The sequence below is a fragment of the Enhydra lutris genome, unplaced genomic scaffold (genome assembly GCF_002288905.1).
Source record: "Enhydra lutris kenyoni isolate GAN:26980312 unplaced genomic scaffold, ASM228890v2 scaffoldscaffold12, whole genome shotgun sequence".
Classification (NCBI taxonomy): domain Eukaryota; kingdom Metazoa; phylum Chordata; class Mammalia; order Carnivora; family Mustelidae; genus Enhydra; species Enhydra lutris.
This window is the reverse complement of record NW_019154096.1, coordinates 76,285,663-76,300,247: the sequence shown is the minus strand read 5'-3', so window position 1 is coordinate 76,300,247 and position 14,585 is coordinate 76,285,663.

Here is a 14,585-nt window from a genome sequence, read left to right as displayed (position 1 = left end):
TAATAATAGTACAATATAAGCTTAGTTTTCTTTGTGTAAATATTTTCTCAAACTTGAGTGCCATCCTAAAATTAAATGTGGAAAGCAAAACTTATGCACATAACTTAAGCAAAGAAAATTTAGCTGAAAGTAAATAGACATCCCACACAGCCACTCTACCATAAGAATTCAAAACCCTTATGATTTTTTACAATATGCAGTCTAGATGTTATAATCACTTTTCTTTTCAGAAACTGGATACCTTACTATGGAGGAGAGGAGGGAGGGGGGAACAAAATTAACTTTTCAAACCTGTTTTTCTTAATTCTTGGTGTATTCTGTCCCATCTGTCCCAGATGCGTTCACCAAGCAGGAGATTTTCTTTTCTTTCATTACATCAAATTATATCCTGGAGACTCAAGAGCTTTTAGCAACATTTTTCAGCATAGTAAACATACCCAGATGAAGGGGTTTTCTAACAGTAAATGATTCTCCAAGCCATAGATTTAAAATATATATATTATTTATTATATTATTACTTATAATTATATGTTATAATTATTAATATATTCTATAATTATAATCAATGTATTGATATAATTATATATTATATATTATTTATTATTTTTAAACCATATTTATATACCTATAGCTTTATATAAACAAATACAGTTTATATATAGATATGTATATAGTTATTACAAGGTGACATTAATCAGCAAGACCATGGCAAATGAAGTCTTATGACTTAGACCTAGAAGGAGCTCCAAGTAAAATGTGCCCCTTACCGTGCAGGGGCCTAATGTGGATCCTTGAGTTTCCTCTTGGGCTGTGCTTCCGTGGGAAGCACAGGGAAGGAAAAGCAGAGTAGTGACTACAGACAGCAAGGGAGGGTGATTGCAAGACACTTAGCATCACAGCTGTGCAACAGACCCACATGACCCTCTAATTTGTTGGTGCAGTGGTTGTAGAGTGACTGAGCCATTTGGCTTGAATGACGTAAGACACAATGTGTGTGTAAGAAATTGCATGTCTTGTCGTAGTTTATCCTGACCCTTGGGTGTGATACTTGAGGTATGCTATGCAGAACACAACTCTCCATCAGTGGCAGACAGGCAAGGTTGTGGACCCTGGTGCCAAGGGGATAAACTGCAGTATATCACAAGAAGATGGATAGCTAGGTCCCCCGAAAGAAAGACCTAACTGAGTTTTGATGTCAATGACGACAACAATGGTGGCGTTGATGGCAGTGGTGCCATGTTGAGTATGATGCTGGGACTAAAGGTGTTTTCTGAGTACTTACTGAGCATCAGGTATGGTACTGGGCATTTATAGGTGTTACCTCATTTAATCTTCATAAAACCCTATAAAATTGTTACTGTTATCAAGGCTGTTTTGCAGATTAGGGAACTAAATCGTAGAGAAATAAGTAATGTGACAGGCTACCAGTTAGTCAATGCCAAGGCAGGATTGCCAACTGGGGTCTTGATGCAGAGCCCATGACCCTGACAGGGAGTGGATGGAATCCAGTACATTCCCATCCCACCCAATGGTGCCCATTGATCTGAGGCCAGGAGCCCAGGGAGAGCTGCCTGTCCACACTCGACTTGAAATGATATGGCTGTTTCTATCCCATAATTGAGGTACAGTGTACTTTAACGTCATCTTGCAAATGTCTGTCCCTCCTACCAGGTACTATGTTCTGCTCCTGAAATGGTCACCTTCGAGACATTACAAATGAAATAATGATTTAATCTTTGAAAGTTCTCCTAAAATATTGGATGTACCTTTAAAATTAATTAGTTTTACAAGTTACTAATGGAAGTATAACATCGGTTGGAATGCTGGCCCATTGCAAAGTCCTTCTGTGAACTGGAAACTTCCAGGGCATCTGACCAACCCATTCCATGTGCTCAGCGGTAAGCTCATGGATCCTCCCCTCAAAATCTAACATGCTAATATCCTCTGTAAATCAGAAAACAAGACGGTGCTAATCATGAGAACTCCCAGAGTTAGATTACACAAAAAGTACAGATTGGTAATGAGCTGTTTATCCTTGGCTTATTCCTATGGGTCTCAGTTTCATCAACCGTAAAATGGAAATTCCAGTATCTTTTCTACTATGTCAATTCAGATATTGATGTGAACTCTCTCTGTGGAAAAAGAGGAAAAAAAAAAAACTCATCCAAAAGGAAGTCATTGGATTTTATGATTCCATCCACATGAAACCAAAGAAATTTTAAAATCTCTACCTACTCTTCCCACTCCTCCTTCATATCACCCTTTCTCATGCTCATTGGCAGGAATTTATAACAGAAGATGCCCCTGCCTTTACTGTTCCTCACCGCTCCCAATTTGCACCCGGCAGACAGTTAGTGCACACTCGAGATGGGGCGTCATTCAGAGCTTTCTCATACCCGCTCTGGCCCTGGGAGTGTTTTAGCAGTCACTCTGAAGCTGAGGGAAGGGAGTCTCCCACCTAAGAAGAAGATAACTTTATATTAATTTTGCTTGTTGAAAGCTTTATGTAATACTTCTAGTGAAACGGCACCCTGAGGCAGGTTCCTCGGGCAAATGAAATGCTGTGACCAAGTTATTAGAGAACATCAAAGTTTTTTAGTAGAAACCAAGACCTGGGAGGAAGGGCTGACATCTGGCTTCAGCAGAAATGAAGAACGATGGCCTTCCTTCAGTGGCGTCCGAGCCACAGAGGCGTACACCGTGGGACAGAAGTGCTTGTTGGCAAGCTGCAGAAAACTCAGCTCAAAGCTGTTTAAATAAAAGGGGATTTTATTGGTTCGCATCAAGGGAAGGGTTAGGGTGGATATGTCTTCAGGCTTGACAGACTCCAGGGCCCCAGCCCTTGCCTTCAGAGCCAGGCCTCTCCCCACGTCCCCATATCACTTAGAGTCATGTGAAGTCTTCCCTAATCATGGAAAGATGGCTGCCAACAGCACAGCTCTAAGGCCATGGACGAAAGAGAACTGTCCCTCCAGACAGGTTCAACGAAGTGTGATGCTTCATCTGCTGATTCCTGTGGTCATTCCTGAAGGGAGCTAAGTGGCCTGACTGGTCACCCCACTGGGACCACAGGGTCCAGCATAAGTGAGTGTGAGTCCCCGAAGCACAACCTTCCATTACCGATATCAGAAGGGGAAATGGATACTCGGGTGGCAACCAACCAGTGTCCATACACGCACGTAGAGAAAGCTTAAGGACCTCATGACCACGTCACTGCATGACACGTCCTTGACTTTGGAAGTGAAGTCCAAATGCTGCACTTTGTGGTTTAAAATCAGGCATTCTCCTGTCCCTATGGAAAAGTCAATTTTACCAGCTGTTACTACCCATATTCCCAGCATTCTCAAATGTCATCTCTCGAAAACCGAAGGAAGTCACCAATAGAGAGAAGTTAATTTTTTTTTTCTTTTTTCTCTGCAGAGATGTATGCCCCCTCCACAGGACAACATTTATGTTATCATGACCCTGGTTTGAAGAGTTTGGATGGGGATTCGCATTAAGTCAGGGCCTGGAGCAGTACGGAGTAACTGTTTAACTGCACATGGTGGTCAAGGGGGCATCCTGGAACAACCTTTCTGAGCACAAAGAAAAGATCTACCCCAAAGATGTTTTCCAACTTTTGAGCTCTGAGAAGCAAAATTCTAGTTCTTTTCCTGTTTCCAGTAATGAACAATCCATTGCACTCTGCTACCCAGTCAAGAAAATGTTGCAGGGAGAATGCCTGGCATTTGTATCTGGTTTTTATAACTTCTTTTTAGCAGACAAGGAGCTAAGATTGAAGCCTCACTGCTTCCATTTTGGACAAATAGTGGCCCATGTTGAAAATCTGGGTTAGGTCTCCAAAAACCAGTGCAGTGCAGAGTACAGAGAAAATAGAGCCAAGACGCTCAGAGCCAGAAAGAACACAATTTAAACTGTGTCACAGATGAGGAAACTGATGTGGTGCGATTGCCTGGTCAAGGATCTGCAGCTAATTTGATGAATAAACAAGGTTAAAAAGGCAATCCACGACCTATCTGGGAGGGCACTGTGAGCACTTACACGTAGAAAGCACTCAGTCAATGGAAACAGGGCTTGGAGTCAGGCACAGCTGGCTGAACCCTTGGCTCCTCTGTGTTCTCGCTGGTGACCTTGGGGAATTCAATTAATCACTCTATGCCTCATTGAGATAATACTACTGATGTCATCGTTCTGTTGTGAGGATTAAGAGATAACTTAGGCTACATGCCTAACAACATATTTGCCATCATAAGCCCTCAAAATGCATGATTATTCTGAAATTTTATTTTTTTAAAAAAAGGAAAAAGAAAAAGAGAGTGGAAATAAATATCCCAAAGCAGTCATTTTTGGAAATCAAATAAACCAGGGAATTTTCCTCACATTCTTAGAGGGTAGGAAGGACAAAAGATAAAAAAAAGTGGAGAAAGCAGAATGAGATTAAAATAGATCGGGTCGGCCTAAATAAAAATAGAGAAAGAAACAGTATTATTGCAGAAATTGAAAATGTTTTAGGAGTTTCCATGATCAGAATCAATCCTTCAGAAACCTGCTTAACATTCGGGACAGAATGCGGCTTAGCATTCGGGACAGAATCCACCTCCGTCGCTGCTCCCAATGCCACTGGGTGTGCATCGGCACGCAGCCCACCAGGATGAGACACTCCCGGTCCTCCCACCACTTCCAGGCTCAGAGGAAGCCTCACATGATGGGACAGGGAATACAGTCTCCTTGGCAGCTGGGACAGGGAATACAGTCTCCTTGGCAGCTGGGACAGGGAATACAGTCTCCTTGGCAGCTGCCTGGGGCCCCAGGGAAACACAGACGAGGAGGACGGAGGAGTGAGCACCCTGCTGGACAAACTTCAGTGAAAAGGAGCAAGCAGACAAATTTGACCGAAGCCTTGGTAGACCCATGACTTGCACCTCCACCTCCTCTCCAATGACCTGTTCCGAGACCCAATGGCTCCTGTCACTGCAGATGCCAGCTGTGTTTTCTGATGCATTAGGAGCAGCTCGTGGTGCACAACTTTGTGTTTGCTTTTCCTCCTTCTTTGTCTCACCTCTGTTTGACTTTCATCCTTACTGTCCTGGGGTTGCTCTCCAAACAAGGGTTGCCATGAAGTTTTGCCCATTTTCTGTGTCCTGGGGAATTCAGACTAAAACAGTGATCAAAATGTGATTGGCATTGGAGACAATGTGGGTACTGGGTTCTACGAGCTGGAGAATAAACAAATGGAATTAAACAATATAAAAATGTAAGAAAAGAGAACTTTCGAAGAAACACCATAACCCAGAAAGTTAATAGAGAATATAAATATGGAGACTTATCCTGGTAATACTTCTGAACTTTGAAGAAACTGTAAGACTTATAAATATTCAATAAGAAATAGGTAATTTACCAGCAAAATAATTAAAGACTGGCTAGGACTTACCAACAACATAGGACTCCAGGAGAAAATGGAACTATCAAATGTTTACAAAATCTTGACAGAAAAAAAATGCTAACCTCAAAACGCTATACCCAAAACACTGTTCCTTGTACAAGAAGTCAGCAGAAGGACATTCTTGATATGCAAAGAGGATTGAAATGCCTTTATGAAAATACACCTGAGTATATAATCTGACTCAGCAAGAGACAAGGTCCTGGATCAAAGATTTAAATAAAACCTTAAAACCTTTTATTGTCTTGGAATGAGAACATTTTCTTTCCTGTGACCCAATAGCCAGAAACTGTGAAAGAGAAAAATGAAAGATATTTGAAAGCTAAAAAAATTTAAAAAATAAAACAAAAATGTAATTATGAAATATGACAAAAATGCTTAATATCCTATTACATAAGGAAGCTTTAACATCAGTAAGAAAAGAAATCCAACCAAAAATGGGCCAAGTACCCGACAAGGTAATTCATAAAAGAATTCCACAAAGCACGTGTGTGGAGATGCAGACAGACAGACACATAAATGCTTATCCTTACCAGTAATGGAAAAATGAGCAGTGCAAGTTTAAATAGCGTAACATTGCTCTTTACCTATCATGCCAGCAAAATTAAAGAAGACAATGTGCAGTGTTGCCGCAATGATATAAGTGTTCTGGAGGACAATTTATCCATATATGTGTAAATTTCAAATGTGTCTATCTCTTGAATGGCTTTCCTGCTTCTAGCAATTTGTCATTATAAAGCAATTGGCCAATTGTATAGAAACATAAATTGTAGCATTTTTCCCCATTAGCACAATATTGAATGATCTAAATGTCCATTAATAAGAAATGAGATGGTTTATCTGATTGTGATATATGCACACAATTGAATACTATAGAGACATTAAACACAATGGTATATTTTATCATTCACAGACATGGAAAACCGTTCATGCATACTCTGGAATTGGAAAAACAGATTTCGGACCTGGAATTGCATGATTACATTTATGTAAAACTGTGTGTGCACATTTCCATCCACATCACTTAAGCATCTGAAAACGCTGAGGGGTTACCTATGATCGTGAGATTAGAATTATATTTTTAGCTTCTTTGTCCTTTTTTCTTACATTTTCTGAATGCCCAATTTTTTAGTTTATAATAAGATAAATTAAAATGTCTTTACTCAAAAGAAACATTTAAAGGGTACCTGGGTGGCTCAGTGGGTTAAGGATCCAAGTCTTAGTTTCGGCTCAGGTCATGATCTCAGGGTCCTGAGATGGAGCCCTGCATCAGGATCCAGGCTCAGCGTGGAGTGTACTTGTCCCTCTCCCTCTGTTCTTCCCTGCCCCGCTAACAAAGAAGTCAGAAATCTTAAAAAAAAAAAAAAAAAAAAAGTTCATGCCAATAGATTTTTACTTTTAATCAATAATGTGGAATTCCTGTGAAGATTCCACCTTGGTTGCATCAGTGTTGTAGGAATGAATAGAGCACCCAAATTAGAACAAGCAGGCTACTGGTTCAGAGCTTGCTATAGAAAGGGAGTCAGCCACCATCATTTGCATTTGGCAGAGACTCACAAGGAAGCAGAGGAGGAAAGCTTTAGAGTGGGGAAAGGGATGGCTTCGGTATGCCCCAGCTGGAGGCTGGGGAAGCTAGAGGCACACGAATCAGAAATGGGACATCCTGGGCACCTGGATGGCTCAGCAGGTTAAAGCCTCTGCCTTCAGCTTAGGTCATGATCCCTGGGATCAAGCCCCACATTGGGCTCTGTGCTTACCAGGGAGCCTCCTCTCTCTCTGCCTCCCTCTCTGCCTACTTGTGATCTCTGTCAAATAAATAAATAAAATCTTTAAAAAAAAAAAAAAACAAAAGAAATGGGGCATCCTATGTAATGGTTTGGGAGTATATTTGCCTTTCTCTGCTGGCTTTGAGTTGGAAGTTGGGAGAGGGGAGAATAGAGAAACTGGAGGTTGTTGATCAAGTCCTGAGTATTTTGGGGCAACTGCTGCAAGGTTGGCTTTCTAGGCTGGTCGCTGCTGAGGTTGCATTGTTATATATGGTCTGGCCATTGCTGTCTGTGTATTCTTTCTCTCAGTGTACTTCCATAAATATACATTATTTCGCCACACTATTTCTAAAGAATATAGGAAATTTTCCCTGGACTCAGTCACGCAAACATCTGTATATTTGGAATGGCAGCCGACCTACTATTCCATCACTGACAGACAATAACTGCTTCCAATTCTTTGTAAAGTGAGTTATACACCCACTTTTTTAAAAGAGATTTATTTACTTGCAGGGCAGAGGCAGAGGGAGAGAGTCTTAAACAGACTCTGTGCACTGAGTGCACAGCCAGATGCAAGGCTTGATCTCACAAGCCTGAGATCATAACCTGAGCTGAAACCATGAGTTGGGCGCTCTACCGACTGAGCCACCCAAGCGCCACCACACTCAATTTTCTAAGCACTGTTAAACTGGAATGTTCATCCTTCTGCTGCAGCTGGCTACCATTTATGGACCATTCACAAGGTTGAACACTGTGTTAGGTCATCACATGTACTGTTTCACTTATCTTTTACTACCACTCTACTGGGATACCACTATGAGTTCCATTTTACAGATAAGGTACCTGAGGTTTGGGGGAGTCCAGGATCCTGGCTACAGTCACAGCTTCTTAAGTAGCACACTTTGGGGCTCACATGTGTCTAAATCCAAAGCCTGTTCTTATACATCTCAAGCATCATGAGACCCTTGGAACTGACTGACTTGGCCACACACCTGGGTCATCAAAGCCCCGAGGAATCCGGAGAGAGGATGCAGTGCACCAATATTGAGTTGCAGCTCTTGTTCCTTAAAGGCTATATAAAAAAAAAACTAAACTCATAATTCTTTTATGTACCTGGAGGATTTCCATCATGGTGGCAGGAAGCAGGATTCTAACTAACGTCACCATTTGGCAGTGACTATAATTCAGTTTGAAAATTACTAACCTGCTTGCTCAAGGATGCGAGAAGTCCCATCACGGATAGGAGGACAAGAGTTACAAACCTCCTTTAAGCTGTCTTCTCCAGTAAAACCTTTAACACTTTTGCTGTTGTAGATGGAAAAACATGGTCTCTCCATCATTTGCAGCTAGGTTCCTGTACAATGTTCCGTTCATGTTTACCAAGTGCATAGGCAGCACCTTTGTAATTTAAAAATTTTCTACTTGAACTGGATCCAGTCATTTTCTAATTGCTTCTTGGTTCTCTCCTTTGAGAAAACATTTCTCCATGGCAAACATGTCTTGGAAACTTCAGATATATCTTCATTTTCATTCACTGAGTCTTTTTTCTGTGTTTATTTACTTACTCGACGTAATGTCCTTCCCATAGTCCTGCTGCGGCCAGGTTTTCTTGACCCAGCTGTGCCATACAAAATGCCTGAAATCCCCCAGGAAATGGCATCTTTCTTAATCTAATTGGTCAGATTCTGAAGTGGGCAGGTGCTCTATCTCGGGAGGAAGGCCACCCAGGTTTGTATCTTGGCTCTATTGTTCACAAGTCATGTGACCTTGGGCAGGTTACTTAGCCTCTCTGCACCTAAAGCCTTATCTGGAAAATGGGATTAAGAGCACCTACATCAGAGGTATTTTACTGTATTTTTAAAGTTGTTATAGGAATCAAATGAGATCATACATGCAAACTCTTTAGCCAATGCCCAGCATATAGTAGGACACCAATAGTATAATCTTCACTATGTGTTTAAGCCTTAAAATGAATCCAAGTTATCCAAATTATTCCAAGATTGTTTCATAGGACATGAATGTGCAGGTCAATCACACACGGGGTCGGGGGGTGGAGAAGAAGCTCGGCTGAGGTGCACAAACTTGAGGATGTAGTACCTCACAGACATTTCCTTCCAGAGGTTGCCCACATAGAGTGAGTCACATTTGATATGGTTCCTCCTCCTTCTTAGGGCTCTAATCTAGAGATAGATGCTTATCTCCCATAGCCAGGGTAGTCACCCATAACTTCTATGGTGGACATACTCTGAAGTAGCTCCATGATTCCCACTTCCTGGTGTTCACACTCTTGTGTCAACCCAACCCCATGAGTGTAGACAGGACATATGGTTTACTTTAGCCCAAAAGAATACAACAAAGGTGATGGAATGTCAATTTCATGATTATATTACACAAAACTCCAATGTGAATTTTCTGGAAGATTCTCCCCATGGCCAGGTTTGATGAAGCTAGAAGCCATGGTGGGGAACCCACCTGGCAAAGAATTGTTAGCAGTCTCTATGAACTGAGGGTCATCTCTCTCCAACAACCAGCAAGAATTTGAGGTACTCAGGTCTTCAGCCACAAAGACCAGAATTCTGCCAACAATTTTATGAACGTGGAAGTAGATCCTTCCCTATTTGAGCCTTGAGACTTGGCCACAGCCCCAGGTGACCCATGAATTACACTCTTGTAAGACCCTGAATTAGGGGACTCGGTTAAGTTATATCTGCACTCCTGTCTCTCAGAACATAACAAATGTGTGTTGTTTTCAGTCACTACATTTCTGATAATTTGTTATGTAGCAATAGAAAACAAATACACTGTATTACTCAGTGTTCTTCAGAGAAACAGAACCAATAGGGTATACATGGAGAAGGAGGGAAAGAAGAGAGAGACAGAGAGTGATTATGAGAGATTATTATAAGCAACTGCTCATGCAATTATGAAGGCTGCAAAGTCAGGATTCAGGAAAGCCAATAATACAGTCCCAGCCTGAGTCTGAACACCTGAGAAGCAGGAGAGCCCATGGTGCAAGTTCCAGTCTGATCTGAGTCTGAGAGCAGAAGACTCAGATGTCCCAGCTCAAAGACAGTGAGGCAGACAGAGAGAGAGAATTCTTTTCTTACTTAGCTTTATGTTCTAATCAGGGTTTCAACAGGTTAGATGAAGTCCATCTACTGTGGGGAGAGCAACCTGCTTGACTTAGTGTGAGGATTCAAATGCTAATCTCATCCAGAAACACACTCACAGACACTCACAGAAATAATATTTAGCCAAGTGTCTAGGCACCCCACCGCCCAGTGAAGTTGGCTCATAAAATTAACAATTACATATACCTTCTCTGATTTCTCTTTTCCTTTTCTCCCATTCAGTGTCTAACATTACTCTCTGGGCAATGCAAACCTGCTGTTTAGCAGGTATTTGACCTTGATCCTCCATAAGAAAGATCACAATCAGTCTAAGCATCAGTTTCCTTGTCTGTATATGGGGATAACATCCCAGTGTCTTCCCACAGGGCTATGGAGGGTGTAAATGGGACAGTATAGGGAAATTTTTTGGCACAAAGCCCCAAACCTGGTTAGTGGGAGTTGATTTATCACTGCAGAGGAGTCTGTGTGTAACCACACATTGAGTTCCACTTAGTAAAGATCTTGTTCGATGTGATTTTTTGCGAGTTTGTTTGAACTAGAGCTTTCACAGTTGATGGGCAGAGGTCCGCCAAGAAGGTATCAGCCAAAAGGTCCAGGCTCAATGTCAACAGCACACCATGGAAGGCAGCGCTCAGGAACAGAAGGCTCGGCAGCTGGGCAGTGCCTGCAGGACCTGGTGTGGGTCTCTGTCATCCCACGCAGAGGCATCCTGCACCTGCACGGCTATGTCCACCACGGTTTGTGCTCCAGGAGAGAGAGCTGCCAGCTGTCTCACTTTCTGTAGGGCAAGCAGGAGAATGGATTTGTTAGCCAGGGAGAAACAGACTGAACTGGAGTGTCAGCTGCTCAGGAAAGCTTCACGCCCTGGAAGGGGGGTCGTTGAAAGCAGGCCCAGCATCATAAAAAGGAGGCGGCATGGGCCACACAGTTAATCGCAGGCAGCTCAGAAGAGCTGTCAGGCCACCCAGAAAACAATCTTTCCTCCACAGAGAGGAAGTAAAGCAATAATTTTCCATTGACAGTGAAACCCACCTTTACCTTAACACATGAGTCCACATGAATATTAGCAGAGAGAAATGAGTCCAGAGAGGAGGGGCAGAGAGCAGCCACCTGGATATTTGTTTTTTGCTCTTATTGTCTGACAGGCAAAAAATAGTTGAGACTATTGAGTGTAGAAATGGGACTTTAAGTCAAAATGCTATATTCTGGGTCTTACTATATGTGGGAAATGAAATCTAATTGTTTTCAGATTTTCCTTCCCTAAAATATTGCTCCTTCCTGGGAATGCTCAAAAATGAATGAGTGTTCGGAGTGGAAATTTTGTAGCAAATATCCTTGTTTGGATTTTAATGCTTCTGCATTAGAAATAAATTGCCAGGAGAAAGAAAATGAGGTGAGTATCCCAAAATTCATGTGCGTGAGTTGAAATCTCTATTCTTGTATTTCTTTGCTTGGGTTTTCTACCCACAGATTCACACACCCATGCATCACTCCCTCAAAATTTGGGATGCTTCTATGGAATTCTCGGTCAGTGTTTGTAAGAACAATATGCTCCTCGCTCTTAAATAGGGAGACCCGTGGAATTTCTCTTTCAAGCCAAGTTTTGGTTGATGGGATGAGAATCAGATCTCTCATCAAGATTCTTTCAGTACCTTGGAGAGTGACAAGTCTCCCTTCCCAGGGTCCTTAGCCAGCCGCAGGCTCCAGTTCCCAGTGTGATTATTCCCTGGGTAGAGTTGTGGAACAGGCAGGGAAGGAAGGGAATCTGAGTTCCTGGGTGTCAGTCACAGAAGGAATTACTGCTGCTGTTACTGAGACTTACTAGGTATGCATCTTATTTCTCGTGCTTACAAATTAATGATGGCTAAAGGATATATTTGATAATGTCATTTCTCTGCTCAAAACTCTTGAGTGGCTTCCCACGCCATTCAGAGGAAAGCAAAAATTCGGATAAGACTCTGCATAAATCCCCTACCCGTCTGGTTCCATCCTTTCCACCCTCTCCCTGATCACTCCACTGTAGAAATTTTGGAATTCTTACTACTCATTCTCAGCAACACCTTCCCTGACAACACTATCTAAAATTATATGGAGATTCTTACCCCTTCACTTTCTCCTTTCCCCATTCCTGCTGTTTCTCCTTATCATTTATCATGATCTAACAAAACTATCATCTTTTCTCCAACTCCCCTCCCACTTTAATAAAAGATCAATAAGAGCAGGAATTTGGTTTGTTTCCTTAATGATTGCATTCCTATTGCCTACAGCACTCTCCCTGGAATATACAAGGTGCTCAATAAATATTGGTCAAGTGATTAAATCAACAAATGATTAAGCAAATAGATAATCCTCTAAGGGCAGGGGTACTAGCCCTATTTCATAGGTGCTGAAACTTGGGCTCAGAAAGATTCTAGAAGCTCAGGCAAGGTCATGCAACTGAGTAAATACTGCTCTGGAATCCAAACAGGTCCATGTGGCCCAGGGGTCTCGGGCACCATGCCTGCCCAGGCCTGCTTTGTATGCACCTTCTCCATAACAGCCTCTTCCCCTCAGGTGCCCATGGACATCTTGAGTTCTTTTCTTTCCCCTTCAAAAAAATCTCTCCAGATAAGAAATGAAACTTAAACGAGTTAAGGTACAGTTGACAGAAACTCACACCGTTCCTTGTCCCTGGAGATGTGTGCATTCTGAGGGCTTCCAAAGCCTTGCCAGAGGCAGTTGGCTCCAAAGGTGAAATTCAGTCCTCCATCAACAGCCCCTGGGGACAAGGGAAGGGCAGTCAGTCATTAACATCTGGTGACCAGCTCATCTTCACCTCCCGTCATTCAAGGTCATTCAAGGTCATTCTCATGCAAACTTGGGAGCAGGTGGGCGCAGGGCCCTGCTGAGTGTCAGGTGCCACGGTGTCAGGGATTGAATGGTTGATGGGATTCGGTGATTGAACTGGTGTCGAGGATTGAATACAGCCCTCTGGCTCCTTCATTCCTACACTGGCTTAGGGTTCACTTTCCCCAGCTTGACATGGTTAGTTTTTGGTCACCTCTCTAATGACCACTATCCAAACATGACTTGTAAGTACTTTTCACCTTAACACTTTATTCCTAAAATTTTAGCAAGAGGTACAATTTCTTTTTTTTTTTTTAAAGATTTTATTTATGTGACAGAGATCACAAGTAGGCAGAGAGGCAGGCAGAGAGAGGGGAGGAGGAGAAGCAGGCTCCCTGCCAAGCAGAGATCCCGATGCGGGGCTCGATCCCAGGACCCTGGGATCATGACCCGAGCCAAAGGCAGAGAGGCTTTAACCCACTGAGCCACCCAGGCGCCCCAAGAGGTACAATTTCTCATCAGAAAGTAAATTTCCCTACTGCCAGCTTTTCCTCTGATACAGTTTTTAGAGTGCTACTACTTTTTCATAGGCCTTTTCCCCCCTTAGGTTAGAATGGTATTTTAGATCCAGAAGTAGGAAAAGAATTTTTCCAATTATGTTTTTAGTGTTTTATTACTCCAACCAATCCATATAAATGCAAATAGAAAATCAGGAAGACTCTTTTGCAACAATAATCTCTTCCCTACACAAGATGCACAATCAACATTGCACTTACCATAAGCATATCAATGCAGTAACTATTTTTCAACTATGCAGGAGTAAATAACACCTATTGGGCTAGCTAATTAGCTTCCCTGCTGATAACACTAGGCAGATTAAAAAAAAAAAAGACTCTAGACTCCTTGACAGTCTGCTGTCAGACTTTCCAGTTTATTGGGAGTCCTTTGCATCTCATCCATTAGGCCTCATGGTGCCACAGAGCCTGTGAGCAGATAGGACATAACTAACAGATAAATTCCTTTGCCACATTTCCAGATGCTCCTAAAGAAGTTTGGTCATCGAGGCTAGGGAGAGTGGAGCTGTGGCTGGCCTCCTGGTTAGACTTCTAAAGCTGTCCCCATAGGCCTAGACCACAGGAAGAGAAAGAGAAAGGATATGAGGGTCCCTAGTCTATTTTAAAGTTCGTGAGGACTTTTTCACCCCATTTGCGTCTGTACACATAGAGCGAAGTGGAAAACAATGATTTTCTCGGTCAGAATGCCTTTAGTGTGTTGCAGAATCAGACATGCACATACACATTTATTGAAGTTAGGCCTTTGAAGAAATAACCCATCAACCAGGGTTGTATTATCCTTTTAAAAGGAGTAATGTCAGGGGACAACTGGGTGGCTCAGTTGGTGAATCATCCTACTCTTGATCTC